The 22,107-nt window shown below is 45.1% G+C and overlaps 1 protein-coding gene and 1 long non-coding RNA gene across 4 annotated transcripts in view; one reads left to right on the top strand and one right to left on the bottom strand.

The window, feature by feature from the left end:
* LOC116091223 overlaps positions 1-11,405 on the top strand; it is a 46,969-nt gene extending 35,564 nt beyond the window's left edge. For both annotated transcript variants that reach the window (XR_004118976.1, XR_004118975.1), the window contains 2 exons: positions 5,389-5,458; positions 11,220-11,405. This is a non-coding gene — a long non-coding RNA (uncharacterized LOC116091223). The remainder of the gene's footprint in view (positions 1-5,388; positions 5,459-11,219) is intronic.
* Raly (RALY heterogeneous nuclear ribonucleoprotein) overlaps positions 1-12,705 on the bottom strand; it is an 85,897-nt gene extending 73,192 nt beyond the window's left edge. For both annotated transcript variants that reach the window (XM_031372387.1, XM_031372389.1), the window contains exon 1: positions 12,578-12,705. The gene's annotated coding sequence lies outside the window, so the exon portion shown is untranslated. The remainder of the gene's footprint in view (positions 1-12,577) is intronic.
* Between the last annotated feature and the right edge of the window lie 9,402 nt (positions 12,706-22,107).

The following is a 22,107-nucleotide window of genomic DNA, read 5'->3' as shown; positions in this document are numbered from 1 at the left end:
TAAAAAAAAAAAAGAAAGAAAAGAAAAAAAAAAGCAAATAAACTCTCTGCATACATGGGAAGGAAAATCTTAATTAAAAGAAAAGCTCCAAAGACTGACCTACAGGCAATGATTGATGTAGGAGGGCCCAGCTCACTAGGAGTGATATCACCCCTGGGCAGATGGTTCTAGATAGATAAGAAAACAGGCTTGAGGGGGTTGGAGAGATGGCTCAGCAGTTAAGAACCCTCTAGCTGCTCTTTCAGAGGTCTTGAGTTCAATCTCCAGCAACCATCTGGTGACTCACAACCATCTGTAATGGGATCCAATGCCCTCTTCTGGTGTGTCTGAAGACAGCTATGGTGTATTCATGTAGAAAAAAATAAATAACTCTTTAAAAACAAGGGGAAAAAAAAAGGAAAACAGGCTTGACACTGGAGAAATGGCTCAGTGGTTAAGAGGCTGCTCTTCCAAAGTTCAAATCCCAGCAACCACATGGTGGCTCACAACCATCTGTAATGGGATCTGATGCCCTCTTCTGGTGCGTCTGAAGACAGGGACAGTGTACTCATATACATAAAATAAATAAATCTTAAAAAAAAAAAAAAAGCACTTATTACTCTTGCAGACATAGTTCTCAGCACCCACTTGATGGTCCACAACCGTCTATAACTCCAGATCCAAAGGACCCTTCACTCTCTTCTGACCTCCATTACATACACGGTGCACATACACACATGCAGGCAAAACATTCATACAATCAAGTAAAATAATTCTAAAATTATTTTATAAGAAAAAAAGAGAAAAGAAAAGAGGCCGAGTGAGCCATGGGAACAAGCCAGGAAGTTCCTCTGTGGCCTCTGACTTCCCTGGATGATGGCAGAAACTGTAAAATGAAATAAACCCTTTCCCCCCCAAGCTGCTTTTGGTCATGATGTTTTATCACAGCATCAGAAACCCCAACTAAGATACCTCCTCCTTCCCTCTTGCTAATCATTACCAGGAACATGGATGCTACTCTGGTCATTCATCTGTCTCTCTGTTCCATGTTCACACCATACAAACCACCATCTATCTCTCTTCTAAGAAAAGTAGAAGGGGGAAAGATTGGTTTACTTTAACTGAGAAAGAAAATATCTGAGTGTGCGTCTGGATAGACTCTGGGTAATATAGTCCAGAAACAGAAATACTAGCATTTAATCATTTGTAATCATAGTCAGAATATTAAAAATGAGGACAAAGACAAACAACATTCACTATCCTTACACAAGCCCAATCCAATTCAGATAGTCAAGTGATTTCTCCTGACTCTAGACCAGTTCAGATTATTCTTGCAGTCTCAGATAACTGCAGCCCAAAGAGATTCCTATGGAAGCCCCTGCCACTTACCTATTCCTTCTGACACTGCCTCATGGATTTGCCACATTACAACTGCTTTACCATTTTACTTTGTTGCACTTTTAATACATTACCTCATTTTCCTCTTACATTTTCTTTACACGGTAAGGAAAGCAAGATATAGAATATTAACCCCACCTTATGAGAAAATGGAAGTTCAGTGAGAAAAATGATTTCTCTAGTTTACTAGTGCCATATTAAGGGTAGACCTTCTTGTCCCAAGTTTAGTTGTCAAAGATAGAAACTACCCCATTCTCAGCATTTTTATCTTCCCTAAAGAGATTTATAGGTCACTGAGTACCAGAAAATGCCTTGGTAGTCTCCACTTTGACCCACTGCCTTTACATTGTCTCTAACCTTCAAGACATGCTTCTTTTTCTTTATTTTTTTTTGTTTGTTTTTTTTTTTGTTGTTGTTGTTGTTTTGAGACAGGGTTTCTCTGTGTAGCCCTGGCTGTCCTGGAACTCACTCTATAGACCAGGCTGGCCTCAAACTCAGAAATCCGTCTGAGCCCTTCTCTGCCTCCCAAGTGCTGGGATTAAAAGGTGTGTGCTACCACTGTCTGGCAAGACATGCTTCTTAATATTTTTTTAAAAAGTATTTTTAAAGATTCATTTTTTAATTACTTTATTATTGTATTTTATGTGTATGAGTATTTTACCTGCATGTTTGTTTGTATATCACTTTTGTGCCTGGTGCCCACAGGGCATTGGATCCCCTGAGACTGGAGTTACAGACAGCTGTGACCCACATGTGGATGGTGAGAATCAAACTAGAGTCCTCTAGAAGAACAGCAAGTGTTCTTAACCACTGAGCCATCTCTTTAGCCCTATTAATTATGAGAGAGGTAGGGAAGGAGAACTTTGCATGGTGATGGAATTCAGGATTCCAGGTTTGTATAGTTACCCACTGAGCCATTTCAAGAACCAACTTATTCTTTTAGGCCCCTCAGGCAATGCTAAACTGCTGGAAGAAATCATGACCATAATACACCATCCTAAGTAACTTTTTCTTCCTTAAGAGATAGGGGTTCTGGGATCGGGTGTAGAGAGCAAACAGAAAGAAAAATGGGGGGAGGGGCAAGCTCTAGGACTTGCCAGAGACCTAGCATTGGGGGAGGCCCCAGAGAGTCTATGGGGGTGACTCTAGCTGAGACTCCTAGCAGTGGGGGATTTGGAAGCTGAAGTGGCTACCTCCTGTAGCTAGGTAAGACTCCCAGTGGAAAGGTAAGGACACAGGACAACAACTCACCCACAAAAATCTTTGACCCAAATGTGTCCTGCCTACAAGACGTCCAGGAACAAAGATGGAGCAGAGCCGGAGGAAATGGCCAACCAATGACTGGCCCAACTTCAGACCCATCCCATGGGCAAGAATCAATCCCTGACAATATTAATGATATTCTGAATGAGAGTTTCACCCAGCAGTCAATGGAAACAGATGCCAAACATTAAATGGAGCTCAGGGAGTCTTGTGGAAGAGTTGGGGAAAGGATTGAGGGACCCAAAGAGAACAGAGATTCCACAGGAAGACCAACAGAGTCAACTAACCTGGACCCTTGGATGCTCCCAGAGACTGAACCTCCAACCATGGGACCTAGGCCCTCCGCCCTTATGTAGCAGATGTGCAGCTTGGTCTTCATGTAGGTCCCCCTGTCCCTGAACCTATGAATCTCATTCCCCTAACAGAGCTGCCTTGTCTGGCCTCAGTGGGAGAGGATGGGCCTGCTCCTGGAGTGACTTAATATGCCACGGTGGGGTGATACCCAGGAGGGGCCTCCTTCTCAGAGGAGTAGGGAAGGAGGGAAGGGGAGGGGATTTGTGATAGGGGAGGGGGGGGGCGACACCTATTTCTATTTCCGTTTTGTAAGACTCCATGCAGCAAAGCAGTCAAAGTAGGGAGTCACAATAATGAGCTTTGAGAATCACAATTTAATTACAATTAAAAAATCACAAGTTGACCAAATTCTAAAAACATAACTCAAATAACTGTATTGCAAATAAAACAAAGTCCTATTTTATACCAAAAGGATGTAATAATTCATTATGAAACTTATTTCTTCTTACTCAAATCTTTCTGGAAGCCAGGCTAAGAACTAACACTAGAATTACAGAAGGTGCTAGGCAGATGTCTGGACCCTCAACAAAGTCAGTGTTCTCCCCCCCATCTTAATGTTCTGGACTTTACATGTCAAGGACTAGGCTCATCATAAGATATGGACACACTGGATATGTAAGATAAGCAACTGTCTGAATAACTGGCAGAAAAAAAGGAGAAGGGAAAATACCAAAAACAAATCAATACACTAGAAGTCAGAGAATCAAAGCTTCTCTATCTAGTGATGCCATCCATCAATTATGCTATCTCCCATCTGAACTTACACCTCAGGTATCTGGCTGGACCAGAGAAGCAAAGGGAAGAATGGGATATAAATTGTCACTGTTGTTTTAATTTTGTTTAGAGAGTCTTTGCCTAATGTTATCACCATAATGGCCATGTGGAGGTCAAAGGACAACCTGTAGGAGTTGGTTGTTCTACATGTGGTTCCCAGGCATCAAACTCTGGGTTGTCAGGTTTAGCAGCAAATAAATTTCTTTACCCAATGTGCCACATAACCATCCCTATGTGTTTTACTTACCCTCTCAGAATTGAAAAATAATTGCAGATAGGAATCATGTCTTGCTTGATTTTTATGTTCTCTACTAGGAGAACACATAGTAGGTACACAAAATTGCTGCAATGACTAGATGAGTTTAGGAATAGAAGATAAGCTCTTGGGATTTCCAAACATAATTGTATTACATCACCAAGATAGCACAGTAACCCTATTAACAACCCTAACTATAGAAAGGGCTATTTCAATTGATGTGAACCAGCACCATTTGTTGAAAATGCTGTCTTTTTTCCACTGGATGGTTTTAGCTTCTTTGTCAAAGATCAAGTGACCATAGGTGTATAGGTTCATTTCTGGGTCTTCAATTCTATTCCACTGATCTATCAGGTGAGACTTTAGAGTTTTAAGAAAAATTAATCTTATGTTCCACAGATTCACGAACAGCCCTCATTATTAGACAGTGCCATTCCTCAGTGGTAGCTTGCAGCTATCTAGGAGAATAAAGTCCACAAGCCTGAAAATGGTCTGTGGGAACAGCAAAATATGACTTCTCAGTATAGCGTGATCAGACCTAACACAACTAGACCTACACAAATATGAGTTACAGAAACGACCCTTTTAAATTCTACTGCTAGGATTGTTTTCACTGACACAAAGAATTTCAAATCAAACTAGACAAACAGATCAAAAGGAACTATGCAAACATTGCCTTCAACTAAGCTTACTAAAATCTTTAATAAACAGGAGACAGCTAAATACCAGATAAATGCCTCCAGAATGAAGAAAACCTGGCCAAAAACATTAAGCTGCTAAACTTGGCTTTTTAAAAAAGAATATTTATCGCCTTTAATCCCAGCACTTGGGAGGCAGAGGCAAGTGGATTTCTGAGTTCTGAGTTCTGTAGACCAGCCTGGTCTACAGAGTTGAGTTCCAGGACAGCCAGGGCTATACAGAGAAACCCTGTCTCGAAAATACCAAAAAAAAAAAAAAAAAAAGAATATTTATTTGGAGTAAAGCAATCATTTTTGGCTTGACAAACTGAACTATTCATTTAGATGTCATTTCAAGGGCCCGGTGTCCACAGTAGGGGTACCTATCTCATAAGGTTAAAACTGCAAAAATGCTTGCTTGGGAGCCAGGCATGCTAGCACACACAGCTAACCCTATCATGGTGAAGGTGGAGGTAGGTTAATCTCAAGGCCAGCTTGCTCTGCCTAGTGAGTTCTAGGACAGCCAGAGCTACAGGGATCCTTACACAAAAACCACACAAACAAACATGTTTTGGGGTTATTATTTTTTATAACTACTACTGTGCTATATTTAAATGTTTATACTTTCCTGTTATTATGGAATTCCCAGACAGTTTTTCACATATTTAAATGTAATGTTCTATACAGTCTTAGGCTCCCAAGTTTGCCCCAAAGGACTTCAGCTCTAAGATTATAACAGAACTCAGAAGACAAGTTGGTAAGTTAATCTTAAATTTTTCAGTTATCTCTCTCTCTACTCTAGAAAGCAATATTCATCTGTTTATAGTAAAAGACATACTTGATGATCCCAGAATTTTTTATTAAAGATTTATTTTATGCATATGCATACACCACCATTGCTCTCTTCAGACACACCAGAAGATGGCATCAGATCCCATTACAGATGGTTGTGAGCCACCATGTGGTTGCTGGGAATTGAACGCTGGACCTCTGGAAGAGTAGTCAGTGTTCTTACCTGCTAAATCATCCCTCCAGCCCCCATGATCCCAGAATTTAACCCTGAGATATCTGTAATATTTTAGGTAAATTTGTCTTCTTCCAGAGACAAATTCCTAAGCCACTTCCATAAAACTGTAGTAGAAACATCACAATTACTCCAGGGCTAGCTACATGGCTCAAAAGTCAGAGTGGTTGCAATGAAGAGTCTGATGGCATGATCAGAACCCAGGGTGAAAGGAGAGAAGAGACTTCCAAAAGACCTCCACACTTGAGACGTGGCCAGACAATCCTGTTGACACAAATGCATCATATGCATATACGTACAATAATGAGTAATAAAATTAAAAGATTATCTAGCCTTATCACCTTGCTTTACAGTCTTAGGTAACTATAACATACCTGAGTTCAGCAGCATTAAAAGCCCACCAAATGCTTTCTAACCCTAAAGCTCTCACTAGACAAGGTAAGAGGACGACCGCAAGATTTGCATTCCTCAGCTCTCAGCATCAGTACATATGCCCTCTAGGAAACCATGTATTCAGTCACAACCCCAACTCTTTACCCCATCCAGAGCAGGCCACAGGAGACAGCTCAAAGTGCTCTTCTAGAGATAGAGAACTAGGAAAGGGGACTACATCTCAGTTTCCTCCCAAGAGGTATAGCACATGTATTACTATAAAAGCAATTATAAAATGACAGTTAACATGGAAGAAAAAGTGCCATGGAAACAATGAAAAAAGGTACCTCTAATCTTGTTCTGTCACCACTTCTTATCTCTAATCTTTAGGCCTTTATAGAATTTCAGAGACTTCCCGGATTCTTTATGAGAAAAACAGGTCAGTGAATGAAAGAGGCCCATTCAAGCCAACACACCTAGAAGCAACAGACAGACCAGATGATCCTCAGGCTACTCAGTAACTTCCAGTTTAGGACTCCCTTCCTCTGTCCTAACCATCTGTGCACCGCACCCTGAACATAGACCCTACCTAAGAAAAGCAAACTGGCATTACTGCTGCTGTTGTCTCCCCTAACGTGAAGCTAAACACTGAGCACTATTTTACAGGTGCTCACATGAAAGCCCTCTTGTCATTTCTCCCTATCCAACCCTACACTGTGTAAGCTGTCTGGGAAGACCTCTTAGGGGACAGAGTGTCTAAATGCTACTGCTAGGAGACCTCGGTCATCCAGATGAGCACACCTAACACATGCCACCTGATAAAAAGTCAAGAGAACCAGACCCCCCACCCTCATTTAAGAAGTCCCCGATACAATCCATCCAGTCCTCCTGCTTAATCCCACCATCCTCCTCTCTCCCCACTCTGCTGTTCTACCACAAGTCACTGAGATCTGGGGCTCTTCTAGAAAGGGAGTTCTTTGAGCTCTGTTACTTGCTTTTGTTTTTCTGTTGCCTAACTTAGGTGACACTACTTACAGAGCAGCACAGAGTGTCACAAGATGCTGTCTAGAGAAAATAGATTATCCTAGCTTAACAAAAGCAGTCTTTGCAGCTGTGCAGAATCTAGATGCCTAGGAACTACTATTTCCCTTTTCTAAAACTAGTGTTTGCATCACTCACTTCAGGCCAGGAGTTCTCAACCTTCCTAACACTAGGACCCTTTAATACAGTTCTTCATATTGTGGTGACCTCCAACCATAAAATTATTTTTGTTGCTACCTCATAACTGTAATTTTGCTACTAAGCGCTACCTCACTTCCTAAGACTGTCAGAAATATGTTTTCTGATGGTCACAACCTACAAGTTGAAAAACACTGGTTTAGCCAAAATATTAGATTTTGAAGTCACACTAACCCCCATCTCCCTTCACCACTGGCCCCAGCTCTGATAGAAAACTCTTATCTATAAGAGAGATTAATGAAAGCAGATATAAGATAATCAACACTGTATGACAAACCCTCAGCCTTCCCTTCAGTATTTCCTCTTTGTTCCCAAATCCTTATCTGTATGACAGGTTAAAATGCACTTTCTTCCTTACCCTCCATTCCAACAACCATTGTCTGTATTATTTAGTTCACTTTTTCATTCACACATAATCTATGCTTACTGTCATCTGAAACACCATACTGTACCTGGCAAACTGGTCTCTACCCTAAGTCTACTTCCCTAATAGGTTACCAGACACAGCCTTCCAAGATGCAGAAACGGCTGGTGAGATGGTTCAGTGGGCGAGAGCACTGATTGCTCTTCCTGAGTTCAAATCCCAGCAACCACATGGTGGCTCACAACCACCCATAATGAGATCTGACACCCTCTTCTGGTGCGTCTGAAGTCAGCTACAGTGTACTTATGTTTAATAATAAATAAACCTTTGGGCCGGAGCAAACAACTCCAAGTGGAGTTGACCAGAGCGAGCAGAGGTCCTAAAAATTCAATTCCCAACAACCACATGAAGGCTCACAACCATCTGTACAGCTACAGTGTATTCATATACATAAAATAAATAAATCTTTAAAAAAAAAAAAAAGATGCAGAAAGTCACAACCCCCTCGCCTCAGGATAAGATCCAAGGTGGAGGCACAGGCTCTGTTAGCTGATGTCTACTCTGCCTACCTTGCCAGTCTTGCTATCATCATATCCACTCCGATCGGAGACTTTACACTTGACCTGGGAACCTTGAGAAATTCACTTAATCCCTCTGAGATTGTTTCTTCTCCTACTGGATAGTTAATAGTAATTTTACCTTCCTCTCAGGGAAGAGGTTAACAAATGTTAAAACGCTTACAATCATACCTGATACAGTAAACAAGCAGAAGTCTCACCTAACATCAGGACCATCTCTAGAATTACAGTTCTTCCCGCCTCTCCCCTGGCTTCTCCAAATATCACTTTTCGGGCTTATGTAAAGTTTATGCCAAGCCAGCTTCTCCAAGAATGCCCTCCTGACCCACCAATGCTGGGTTAAATGCCATCCCTCTATGTCTTCAGGGTCCTATCCTTGTCACAACACTTCTCGTGTGCATGTTTCTTTTTTGCCTGACTATGTGTGTCCAAATCCTCAAGCTAATATCATGCTTAGCGAATGCCTCAAAACTGGTCTATAAAAGCAGGCATCAACTGTGAGAACTCTTAACTCCAAGCTGAGGCAGATTCACCCCAAGTTCCAAGCTAGTCTTAGTTACAGAGTAAAACCCCGTCTTAAAGAAAAATTTTAATTCAGTAAATGAAAAAACTTTCCAATAATGCACATGTGTCCATTGAAACAAGTAGTCATCTGGAATGTTACAAGTCTGGTCTAAATAGCTATCCAGCTCTATCAACTATAAACCTCTATCCAAGGGCTAAAGATTGCTCAATAGTTAAAAGCACTGGCTGTTCTTCAGAGTATCTGGGTTCAATTCCCACCACCCATTGGCAGCTAATAATTTACCTGCAACTCCAGTTCTAAAAACTATGACATCATCTTTTGGCCTCCTTGGGCACTGCACACACAGTGCACAGACATATATGCAGATAAAACACCCATACACATAAAATAAAATAAAAATGTAAGCCTCTATTCAAAACTGGGGACCTAGCTCAGTACTTGAAGGCTTATCTACCAGGTTCATTCTCAAGCACCACAAAAGGAAAAAACATGGCACTGTATCAAACACACTATTCAACGAACTCTAACTTTAGAATACAGGCAAAGTCAGATACCAGATTTTTATGTTTGTTGTCCTATTCCTCTGGAATATTACCTACTCCAAAGCCACATACATTACCATGAGAACAAAATTCCAGCCACTTTCATAAATATAAAAAGCTCACAAGACACAGAAACAGATGAACCAAAGTTAATTTTCAAAGACTAAATGTAACCCCTAACCCACCCTAACCACAGCAGTGAGGATCCATAAGAATTTCTAAGACCCCAAACTCCAAATAGTCCCTTTTGTGTGCCTTTATGGAAAGAGGACACAAAAGAGAGCTTGTCACTGAGGTAATCCACTTAATCAGCTGACAAGTTTTGATCCAAGCTGCTGTCACAGTTCTACTATTCCTGATCACGACAGCTCCGTATGCCCAAACCCTAATGGCAAATAACCATGGACAAACAATCAAAGAATATGTAGTAGTCTGGGTTCTAGTTCAAGAATAGAAGATCTCATCTGAAACTACAGGGGCTAATATAGTCCATAACTGGCTTCAGTAATAAAGCTTGAACTACAGATGGGAGAAGGGGGCTTTGCCAGAGGCACAACCAGGCCTGCATTCCTATTCTGGGGATGTCACTCTGCTGCAGATGAGAACTAGTAAATCATTCTGAATTTACTGAACACTATGAAATGAAGGAAATGCTAGCTGTGGCAATCACAAAAGGACAAAGATTGAATTATTTCACTTCACTGTGAAAGTCCTAGGGTAGTCAAATTTACACCAGAACACAAAATGGTGTTTGCCAGGAGTCTTCAACAAGTGTCTGACCAGAAGAATTTCAGTTGGGAAAAGGTAAGATAATTTGGTGATGTTAGCTGTAGAACAATATTATACTTAATCCCATAGAATTGCACGCTGTTAAACTGTTACAATGCCAACTGTTTAAAATTTGACATACATATCTGATACCACAATTTTTTAAAGCATCAGACTTTCAATGTAACTGTCTGCAGAGTGAATGCGGCTTGGCCCTGAGCAAGCCACGGAACCTTTCTCTAAGCCCGTTTCTTCTGTAAAACAGGGACAATACCTAGTTCAGAGACCGCTCCAAGGATTAAATGCCACATGCCACTAAAACTCTTCAGTCCTATAACTAATAAAGGTTAGCTACTATTAATGATAACAAGCATTCTCACAATTATTTCCTTGTGGTCTCCATAGTACCCTATAAGACTTTACACATAAGGAAACAGACTCAAAGGGCCCCAAGAAGTGGCTCAGCTCTTTGTACAACAAGAGCTAAATCCTGTGATCCTAAGGCAAACGTCCTAATCTTGTCTTCACTGCCTGACACTTCAAAGAAATAAACTGAGCCCTGCAAACGACTTCACACAAGGTTAGAAATCAGATAATGGTTACAGCAGAGTACCTAAACCATTAGGAAACTAAAACAAAACTGGGAACACGAAAATACAGACATCTGGCCTTTTAGACATCTAGGCAGAAAAAGCAGCTGAGTTTACACAGGGTCTTTTGAGATGTTCAATTACCTAGACTCCTCCTTGTCTTGAGGCCTGAAAAGGTAGCTCATATTCAACAAATGGCAATGTATGGGAGATGTAACAACCACCAAAATAGTGAAAGAAGGCTACCACAAATCTAGTAATCACCAAGGTAGTCCATTTAGATGGCTTTCCCCTTTCCAAGGGTCAGTTAAAAGGAAAGGAGCCATCCACCTCCTATATTCCACCATTACTGTATTACTTAAGGGATGGATGAAACACAAGAGACATACAGGTCCAAGGAACTAATGCAAACCTGTGAACCTTCTCAAGAACCAGATCCCCAAAGCCAATATCAAACTCACTGCAAAAGGAAAACAGTTGCCAAAGTTAACTTTAGCTCACTTTAATCCCTCTAGGCCTTACTAGAAGACAAAGAAAAAAATAACACTATTTGAAGGCAAGGAGTTAAAGATGACTTGAGCTACCTACATCTCGGACTGATTAATCGATAGGACCAAAAGAATATACAAGACTGAAGAGGGGGGATGAGGGAGACATGCAAAAGACAAAAGTAAAGGGTGAATTTCAGTGAGGTCCTTAAGCTAAGCACCTCCGAACTTCTTCTATGTTTGAGACTTGAGATCTCTGGACCCCGTCTAAGCACAACACCTGCAAAAAAACTGCATCCTAACCACTTTCCCTCAGAGTTCTGATAGCAACAAAGGGGGATTTTATCTATGACAGATCAGCCCCCCCCCCCCCCCCCCCCCCCCCCCCCCGTCTCTCAGTCAATGTCTCCAAGAGGGACCTACCTTTCTTACCTATACAGTGTTAAGACTAACGGTATGTCAAAATGCCCTCTGCACAAAGAGATGAACACATGCTCATATCAGGAAATGAGTAACGGTGAACAGCTTTGTACCTCTATGGCCGTTTCATTTCCCTGAACCTTGATTTCTGCTCCTGTGAGCAGGGCCAACTCTGGAAGACCGGTGTGGACCTTAGGCGATACATTCACGAAGTTCCTGGGTCAGTCTCATCAAACGTTACCTGTTGGCATTTAACGCCGCTGCCATGCACTAACTCCCCTCCCTGAATTCACTAACACCCCGAGAGGCTGGCTGCGTTCCTTCTTGACCCCATTTCACCCAGGTGAAAACTGAGGCTCGGGCTGGAGCAAAGTGGGGGACGCGGCCCCCGGTGCGAGGGCTGGTCGCTCCCTTCCGCGCCCCAGAAGACGACGAGCAAAGGCGAGAAAGGCGCTCAGACCCGTGAGGAAAAAAGGACCAGTTTGGCGCGCCTCAGGGAACCCAAAGAGCTGGACCGATCAGAAAGCCGGAAGAAACCCGGGGCCCCAACCCAGGCCAGAGCCAGGCCCCAGCCCGCCCGAGGCCTCCCCGGCGCAACCTCCGCTCCCTCCCCTCCTCCCCTCGCCGGGCGGGGCGGGGCGCGAGCACAAAAGACTCCAACTTCCGAGCGGGCACCGGCCCACCCCCAACTCCCGGCCCGGGCCCGGCTGCGGGCGAGCTGCGAACGCTAGGCGGCCAGGGGCGGGCGCGGGTGGCCCCGGGCAGGCGCCCCGGGGCGGCGGGTCTGGGAGGGAGCACGGAGGGAGGGGGGCCGAGAGTTACTCCGGCTCGCAGGACTCCCAGCACGGCCGAAAGAAAGAGTTTCTAAAAATAGGCAACGGCCCGCCGGAGGAGGCGAGGAACGGAAAGGCACAAGGAACAGCCCGCCCGCACTCCCCCAGGAGCGGCCCGCGGGCCCCACTCACCCGCGCGGCACGGAAGGCGACGGCGCGTCCGCTCTCGGAGGGCGGGAGGGCAGAGGCGGCCCCGGGCCGCCGCGTGAGCAACCCGAGCACACGCGCGAGAGTCGCGACCGCTTCCGCCCCCTCGGCTTCCCTCGGCTCCGCGCCCCGCGCCGCTCGCGCGCCCCGCCGCACTGACAGAGGCGCGAGCCCCGCAGCCGCGAGTCCTTCGCTCGGCCGCCACCACCGGGGCGAGCGCGGGGAGGGAGAGTGCTGCACGGGCCTCCGCGCACGGCCGGTCCGGCCGCCCCGGCCCCGGTCCGGTTCTCGTCTGCGTCCTCCGGGTCGGATCCTGTCACCCGAGCGCTCGGTCGTCAGCACCGCCCTGCCCGAGCCGGGCTCTCCCAACGCGTGGGCTCCGCGCACACCCCTCGCGCCGGGCTTTGGAAAGGTCCAGAGCTTGGGCGCGCAGAGGAGGAGGGCGGGGCCGGGGCGGGGCGGGGCCTGGCGGGAGGAGGGACGGAGGAGGTGGGCGGGACTGAGGGAAAAGGAGCGGACGGCTTCCAGTAGCCGGGTGCCGAAGGCGGGGCCGAGGGGTCCCGAGGGCTGTCGGGCCGGGCGACACGAGGGCAGAGCCGAGCGGGGGAGAGCGAGCCCGGGGGAGGGGCCTGAGGGGCGGGGCTGAGAGCCCCGCGGGCTGCCGGGGTCCGAGGCAGACCCTACGCGGGAGCCGGAAGGAGGAAGATCCTGAGGGAGGAGCACGGAGCCGGGGGTGGTGCTTGCTTGGGCGAGGCCTGCAGATGGAGCCCTCTCTGTAAACCGGGGGCGGTGCGGCAGGGTCCAGGAGCAGCTGGAGCCCGGTTATTTCACTTTCTAGGAATTAAGAGTGCTAGCGTTCGCTGGGAAAGCTTGGATTGGGCGGAGACGCTTCGGTGTCTGGGGTCTGGATACCTCTGCTCAAAGGTGGAAAAAAAAAAAAGAAAAAAAGCCTGGTCAAGTGGTTTTGCCCTTATGGGGTGAAATGTTTTCTTACTTAACTCTGGGTGGTGTTTCTCGTGTCAGGATCTCCCATTTGAATCAGTGTTTCAGTCTCCAGTTTCACTCTCCCACTCACGTCCCCACTTTGCCTCTCCAGACCATCAGGGGTCTTCTGTGAGCAAAGAGGACCGTTGTCAGCTATAGTCACAAATCTCCCAGACATATTTATTTGTATTCCCCATTCCGTTCAGACCTGTGATTTCATAACCTGGGATTAGGACAGAGTGTGAGGCAGGGTCTCTGAAGCCCAGGCTAGCCTTACTGGCTCTGTAGCCGAGAATGATCTTGAACTCCTGATCCTCGTTGCCTCTGCCTTCCAACTGCTGGGATCACAGCAAGGCCAGGCCTTTTTAGTTCGTGAATGGGCTATTCAAAAGGTTCACTAAACTATCTCCCCAGCGCCAAGAATTCTTTACTGGTTTTTGTATATTACTGTGTTTCCAGATCTAGTTTGTACTCTGTTGATCAATAAATACTTCCATCAACCAGCCCAGCCCCTACCAACCTCCTCTGCTCTTTCTGGTTTTATCCAGCTCCTCACTTCCCTCTCTGTGCAATAGTCTTCCCATATTTGCTCAAATATTATTTGTTGTGTTTCCTTGTTCGTTTGTTTTTTCAAGACAGGGTTTCTTGGCTTCCCTAGAATTCACTCTGTAAACCAGGCTGGCCTTCACCTCGTGTGCCACCACCTCCAGACTTTGAATAGAGCAATCTATTAAGGCCTTTTCCCTCATCCCATACTCAGCTCGGGAGCCACCCGCTCTGAGAAGCTTTCTCTGAACTTGCAGCCCCGCTGTCAGGCAAGCTGCCTCTGTTGCCCTGCTCTGGTTATGGCTTCCATTATAAAAGATTGCAGAGGATACTCTGCTGGCACTGGGAAATCTGTACACATTCTACCAGGTCCTGAATACCGTATCACCCACCACCCTTCCGACACGGCGTAAGCTTGAGACTGCTATTTTGCTCCAACTACATCTTGACCTTTTTCTGAAATGCCAGGTATTCGGCTTCTTCCCAGCCTTTGTCTTTGCCCTCATATTATTCTCCTAGATATTGGTATGGCTCACTCCTTGCCATCTTAACAGTTTCTTTTGTGCTTTTTTTCTTTTGCTTTTTTTTTTTCTTCTCAGTTTTAGATTTTTGGTTTGGGGTTTGGTTTTTTGTTTTGTTTTGTTTTGTCTTTTTAATATTTTTGTTTATTTAAGACAGAGTCTCACTCTAGCTATCCTAGAACTCACTATGTAGACGACGGGGCCTCAGACTATCAGAGATTTGCCTGCCTCAGTCTCTTAAATGCTGGGATTAAAGGTGTATGCCACTATAACCAGCCATCTTCAGGCTTTCTAAAAAGAACTCTTACATGGGCAGGAGTAATGGTCCATGACTTTATTCCCTGCATGTGGGAAGCAGAGACAGGGAGATCTCTGGAAGTTTGAGGTTAGCCTGGTCTACATACCAACTTTCAGGCCAACCAAGGTTATACAGTGAAACCCTATCTTTCTTTCTCAATTAATTAATTAATTGCCTTACCTGTCCACATTTTAGATAGCAGCCTTTCACTGCTATACTTTCTTGCTGGATTCTTCTCCAGAGCAGTGTCCCATCTGAAGTGTGTATATTAGCTTATTGTCTCTCTGCCAAACACACTTTCTACTACAGTGTGATGAGTGCCAAGGACAGGCTATTGTCTGTTTTGTTCAGTCTTCAATGCATAAAATAATAGATTCCTCATTTAATGTCTGGTTTATGGTTGACCATAGCAAAACCAACAGAGAAATGTCAAGAAGATGCTCAGTGTTGCCTCAGAAGAATCTCACAAGATGAGAATTTGAAGGACGATGTTTCTAAGGAAACACACTGGCAACACTAACTAACAGTTATGCAGCACTAACCAGTTACCAGGCAGTGCACTGACTGCTCTTCAAGCTTATTTAATCCCTGCAACAGCCTTATGAAATAGGCTATTTCATAAGTACTATTAAAATCCCCGTAGTTAAGGAGACAACCACAAAAGAGGTTAGCTTCCCCCAAACCACACAGCTGAACATGATGGAGTTCAGTTTTAGAGTCTACATGCTAAATGACTGTGCTACATTTTCCCTAGTTACGTTTTAAGACTTATGTGCATGGGTGTTTTGCCCACATGTACATATGTGCAACCACATGCATGCCTGGTGCCCGATGGGATCAGAAGAGGGCATCAGATGGCCTGGAATGGAGCCACCTTGTGGGGTACTGGGATGCCAGCTCAGGTCCTCTGCAAGAGCAACAAGTGCTTAACTACTGAGCCAGATCTCCAGTCTTTCTAATTATTGAAAACCCAGGCTAAGCTAGGTGTCTCGGTATGTACCTTTTAATCAGGAACTAGAGGCAGGTGGATCTCTATGAGTTTGGGGCCAACCTGGTCTACAGATTGAGTTTCAGGACAGTAAGGGCTACACAGAGAAACCCTATCTCAAAAAAACAAGCAAAACCCTAAATAAATAAACATAATTTTAAAGCCCCAGGGCATTAATAAAAAGAAAGGATAAAGAAGAGATATTCTGTTTCCTGGATTTCATAGTCTTGTAGGAGGCCTACAACACTGCAGTTGTTTTTTTTTTTTTTTTTTTTTTTTTCTCAGTTAACATGAAGGACAACAGCCAAAGACAAGATGTTGTACAGGTTTTGAAGGAAAACGAAACTTAGAAAATATTTCTGAAAAGCTGTGTCTGAAATCTAATGAAACTGTTCAGAAAATTCACTCACTTCTGGAATTCTTTACTTGCGGGTAGTGGTACATATATGTGTATATTGGGGGGGGGGGTTGTACAGAAGTTTACACGGGTATCTTCCATGATCTTTCCCCACCTTTAAAAAACAAAACAAAACACTTTTATCTCTGTTTACTTTATTCCCATACTGTAAGGTCTTTGTTTCGTCTAGGATATCTTTTTCTTCTGTGCTCAGGAACACTTTGTTCCAGTATGGGCTAATCTGACCCTGAGCTCTGTAAACTCAGTGCTATGTCATCAGGCCTTTGTTTGCCAGGACACGCTCACAGACCAAAGGCTCTACACCCAGATGCTCATGCTCAGCATTACTCTGCATCATTAAGCATGGGCAGCCCCGCTTCAGACCTGTCCTGTCCTAGTAAGCCAGGTGTCTCGGTATGAGCCACAGTGTCTGGCCCTGGCACACCTCCCAGTCTCACCTTTACACTCACAGAATGGCACACATTGCTACTTTAACATTGTTCACACTTGATGGCTTTTCAAATATGCACACCCTTGATCACCTGCTTGGACAGTTTTATGGGTATTCTTATCATGCGCATAGAGACTTGAACTGCCTGGTGTGTGGGGTTTGGTAGTGCCTTCTTGGTTAAGAGGGTATGGGGACCATTTCACGGGTCACCTTGGGCCATTTACACTGTAAATCTTTCAGGAATAGCCTTCTTTTAAAGACTTACCTTTCTATTTTATTTTTATTTTGTGTGTGGGTATTTTGCCTGCGTGTATGTCTGTGTACTACATGCATGCAGTGCCCTCAGAGGCTAGAAGATGGCATCAGGTCCCCCTCTAAGTAGAGTTACAGATGGTTGTGAGCCACCATAAGGGTGCTGGACATCAAATGAGGATTGTTCTGAAGAGTGGCCAGTACTCTTAACTGCTAAGTCATCCTCTTCAGCACCTCCCCCGCCACTACCACCTTATTTCTTGAGACAGAGCTTTTCAACCTGGAGCTCACAGGCTCTGTCTCTGAACACTGGGATTACGGATATATGCTGCTGTGCCCAGCTCTCTATGTGGTGTGGGAGAGCCAAACCCAGGTCCCTGTGCATGCAGGGCAAGCACACTAATGACTGAGCCATCTCCTCAGCCCACCTCCAACTTCGACATGAACAAAGACACCTTCATAGTGGGTTTTCTAACTTGAGGTTGTAATTTCCTAACTAAAACAGATGAGTAGAGTCCAACAGAGCCCACATTTTTTAAAGGGTTTCATTTACAGAAGGCACACAAGAGAATAAATGCAGTATGAAGGTGGGTATGTGAGAGCTACAGGACTCTTAGAGAGTGGCAGGTAGATTGAAAAAAATAAGAATAAAAAGTAGGCTATCTCTAGGAACTGGTTTCTACATTCAGCTGGATACAGAGAAGGTTTTTAAAATGTCAAGGTTGGAAAAACATTTAAAATTCATCTTATTCAATTGCCTTTTTAAAATCATATCAACCCTCGAAAGTCAGTCTGTCCCCTATTCCAAGGATGAGGAAATGTGACATGGCCAGGGTCTTACAGGTGGTGGGAAGGAAGCAGGACTAAACCCAAAGCCCCTGAGCCCCGTGGCATCCACTCAGCCCCTTTCTCTCCCCAGCATCTGCAGAGCATTCATCAGCCCATCCTCCTGTGTGTGAAAGCGGGCATCTCAGCGGCTCGACTGGAAGCTTACAGTCAGAGAAAGGGCAGGAGCAGTTCCCATAAGATGGAGTCCATGGCTTCGGACAGACTAAAGAACAGATTCTTACCACATGTGCCCCAGAGTCACCCCACCGATGCATTACTCACTGCTCGGCTCCCATCCTTCCTCCTCTCCTCAGAAGCCTCCAGTGCCTTCCCATTGCCATGCCAACAGCATGAATCAAAAATTCAAATGCCTGCAGGGGCCAGAAAGCATGTTAGGAGCAAGAGAGCAAGGAGTGGTGGCTACTGTAGTACTAGAGAGTGCACACAGAGCTAGGTGACAGCTAGCCAGCTGTTACTAGGACAAGATTGTTCAAGAGAACCCCTAAATATGGATTTTTTTCACATGAGATCTCCCAGTTTCTAAGTATCAGATCATGTCTTTAAAGTAAACCTATATAAGCCAAATAAATCATGTCTGTAGGTTAATAATTCTAGGTTGTGGTCTAAAAACTGACCATCTCTTACTGTTTGGCTAAAGTCTGTAACTAGACACCTTTGAGGTTTGTGTATCTATTGCTACAAAATAAATCATCTCAAAACGTGGTGACTTAAAACAGTGATTTGTTACTGTTTTAAAATTCATTTTATTTTAAAATTTACTTTATTTATTTGACCTGTATGTGTGTACACCATGCTGTGCCCTGGGAGGGCAGAAGAGAGTCTCAGATCTCATTGAGACTGGACTTACAGAAGGTTATCAGCCAGATGTGGGTGCTGGGCTCTTCTGAAGAGCAGCAGCCAGTGCTTTCCATCTGAGTCATCTCTCTAGCCCAGTTTGTTGTTTCTTATAAATGTATGGGCCAATCATCTTCTGCTTCTATTTCTAACTCACATGCATGCCACTGGCTAAGTTGAAAAGAGACACTGTCTTGTCATGTTTCATGTTTTGAATATCACAGTGATCATCCGGCATGGAAAGGACTTCATAAATATGGGTGGACATGACACGGCAGACTTAGAGGTGCTGTAAAGAGGATATACAGATCCTTCACTCAAGGAATGTGAGGGCATGCCCAGGGGAGCTTCCCCAGTTTGTGTGGCCTTTATATACAACAACTAGAGCATATGTGGCCCGCTCACCCAGGACCAAGCCCTTGTGTCTCTTTATGTCCTTCAGCACAGTCACACAGGATGACCCCAAAAGATGCTGTCAGATTGCATTGACCTGACTGGAACTCCAAATACCCTAAGAATATTTAGTCTAAGTTTCCCATTGTACAGTGATATGAGGTTCACAGAAAGGAGCTCATGTAGACTGAAAGCTGCCTATCAAGAGAATTGCAGAACAGGGGAAGGGTTTCACGCACTGACTCCTAGGACAATGCAGGCTAGTCTGTGTTGAATCCTTGTCACTGGGAATGTCTAAAACTTAAAGACATTTCTCATTTTAGATGCATCCATTAGCAAGCCTTAGTCAGGAACTTGGCCCTCCCTACTGTTCAATAATTGATGACACTGGAGCCAGAAATCGAAATGAGCAGGCCTCGTTATACACCCAATCCGGCCACTTATGGGCCAAACTCCTGCGGTTCTCTATCCTCTCTAAAGTGGACACATGTAACATTTACCTAGAAAGTTATTTTGAAAACTAGAAATAATGTGTTTATTATCCCCTGTCACAAAGAAGGTGCTCTTGGGTGAGAGCTCATGATTGTCATGAGATGAAAAGCAAGAGCAGAGCTCTGATTTACTGAAGGGAAAAATCGTTCCTGAAGCTTGACTCTTGGAGAACATAAATCCATATTCTTTACCTAAACAAATCCTCTGTAATGCAGTAAGGGAGGGAGAGAAGGAGGAGGGAGAAGAAAAGGAGGAAGGAGAAGAGGAGGAGGAGGAGAAGGAGGAGGAGGAGGAGGAGGAGAGGGGGAAGAGGAGAAGGAGGAGGGAGAGGAAGGAGAAGGGGAGGAGGGAGAGAAGGAGGAGGGAGAAGAAGAGGAGGAGGAGGAAGAAAGGAGGAGGGAGGAGAAGGGGGAAGGAAGAAGGAGGGAGGAGGAGGGAGGGGGAGGGGGGAGGAAAGTTTGGCAGGTTGTAACTATTTTTCTCTAAAACTTGCTTTACTCTCTCACCCCAGCCTACTAGCCACGATAGGCCACAGGCAGGCATGCTGTTATGAGTCCACTAGCTCTGAGCCATCTTGGCTGAGAGTGAAGAAAGCACACGTGGCAGGATCAGGGCACCCAAGGATAACAGGCTTGCAACACACAGCCTCCACCATTGGGGCTGGGTGCTGGCATCTCAGGGCTATAGGGAAAGTTCTCCTAAGTCAAGCAAACCTTGTGTCTCTCATTCCCCACTGGCTGGGCTCTCAGAGCCTTCGCTCTCCTCTCTGCCTTGCCAGTAGGCTCCATGTTCATTTTATATCGAACAGGAGACAGGCTGGCATCTTTAAAGTGTGGTCTCCATTAAGGAGGCAGTAAATCATTCCACATCTTCCCTTCTTTGCCAGGGCCTATAAGCCCCCTAAGAGAAGCAGCACTGCCTCCCACACCCGAGTGACCTCCCTCACCCTGCCCTGCATCCAAGAGTGGCAACACCCCGATCAGAGGCAGCTGCGTTAATTGAAACGGACATTAAGGGCCTGCTTGCTCAAGCAGAAGCACATTAGAAGGAATATAAACAAGGACGTGTGGCATTTGTATTAACAAGAAAACCCATTTCTGAAGCATCTTATTCAAAAAAGGACTGAGTGTCCAGGAAATGACAGCTATAGAGGTCTACTCACCCCACTCGCCCCTATGCCAAGTGTTCAGAAGAGGCACATGTGCCATCAGCAGCTTTCCAGTCACCTTCATTTCTGCCCTCACCTTCCAGGTGCTTGTCTGCAGGTCTCACTCATCATAACCCCATCTGCTTTCCCAAACCCGCTTTCCCATAGTATTTTAAAAGCTCATGACTGGATGTTGGTCCCAGATGGTTTTATTTGATGCATTTCAGCATTTCTTGACCAGGTGGCCTGAAAACTCAGTTTTGAATCCAACCAGGGGACTCATGGTGCCTGACTCAGGCCTTGCCAATCAGAACATTCTGCCCCCCTGCCCACAGCCGATCCCTTTCCACAGGCACACAGGCACGCCAATCCAAGTGACTAAAAACTAGTTAAAGCTTAGTCTGCTTCTCTGACAGCCTGATCTTGCCCGGCAGAGCTGCAAAGTTTAAATCTGGAATGGTTCGGAGAAGAAAGTTCTGGGAAGAGAGACACAGACGATCAAATTTTACCCTCCAAGGAAAGGCACACTCCCTCTAGCCATTGTACATCCTGGAAATGATGCGGTGGACCACTAGTCTGGTAAGCCTCCAATGCTGTGCTGCGGTACCACAGTTGATTTTGTGATGCTGAGGTTCAAACCCAGGGCCTTGCACATGTTAGACAGGAACTCTACCGCTGTGTGCCATCTTCAGCCTGCGCTCACATTCTTATGTGGTCTGCTGAGGTTGGGCCTGTGGGACCTCAGGAAGCATAAAGCAGGCCAAAGCACGACAAATGCTTGCACATCAAAGCTTGTCCTCTTAGAATTCGGAAGCCTGGACAACTGTACAAGAAGTCTAGCTGTCCTGATGGAGGAAGAATCATACGGAGAGAACACATAAAGAGAAGAGCCTTTAAAACCACATGAAGACTCATAGCAGCTTCCCTGTTGAGCCCAATGCTCAACCAATGCAGCCATAATAGAGATCATCAGCAAAGTCAGTTGTAAAACCACCCAGCTGAGCCCAGCCCACACTGAAAACGCACAAGAGAATCAAGTAGCTTTTAAAACCACAAAGTTGCAGGAAGGATGTTTTGGTACAGAGCAATAAGCCACCAAAACAGTAGCCATGTTAGTAATGTTACCTAGCTCCTCAGCTCTCACAACCCTCTCACTTGGGACTGGAGAGCTGGCTCAGTGGTTGAGAACACCTTCTGCTTTTGCAGATGGACCCAGGTTCATTTCTTGGCACCCATATGACAATCACTCACAGCTGTCCGTAACTCCAATTTTAGGCGATCTGACACCATCCTTTTGGCTTCTGTGGTCACCTGCACATACATACACAAGAACAATTTTTTGTTGATGTTTTGTTAAAAAAAA

Source organism: Mastomys coucha, unplaced genomic scaffold (assembly GCF_008632895.1).
Source record: "Mastomys coucha isolate ucsf_1 unplaced genomic scaffold, UCSF_Mcou_1 pScaffold15, whole genome shotgun sequence".
Lineage (NCBI taxonomy): Eukaryota > Metazoa > Chordata > Mammalia > Rodentia > Muridae > Mastomys > Mastomys coucha.
Note: the sequence above shows the minus strand (reverse complement) of the source record. Positions and strands in the feature narration are given on the sequence as shown.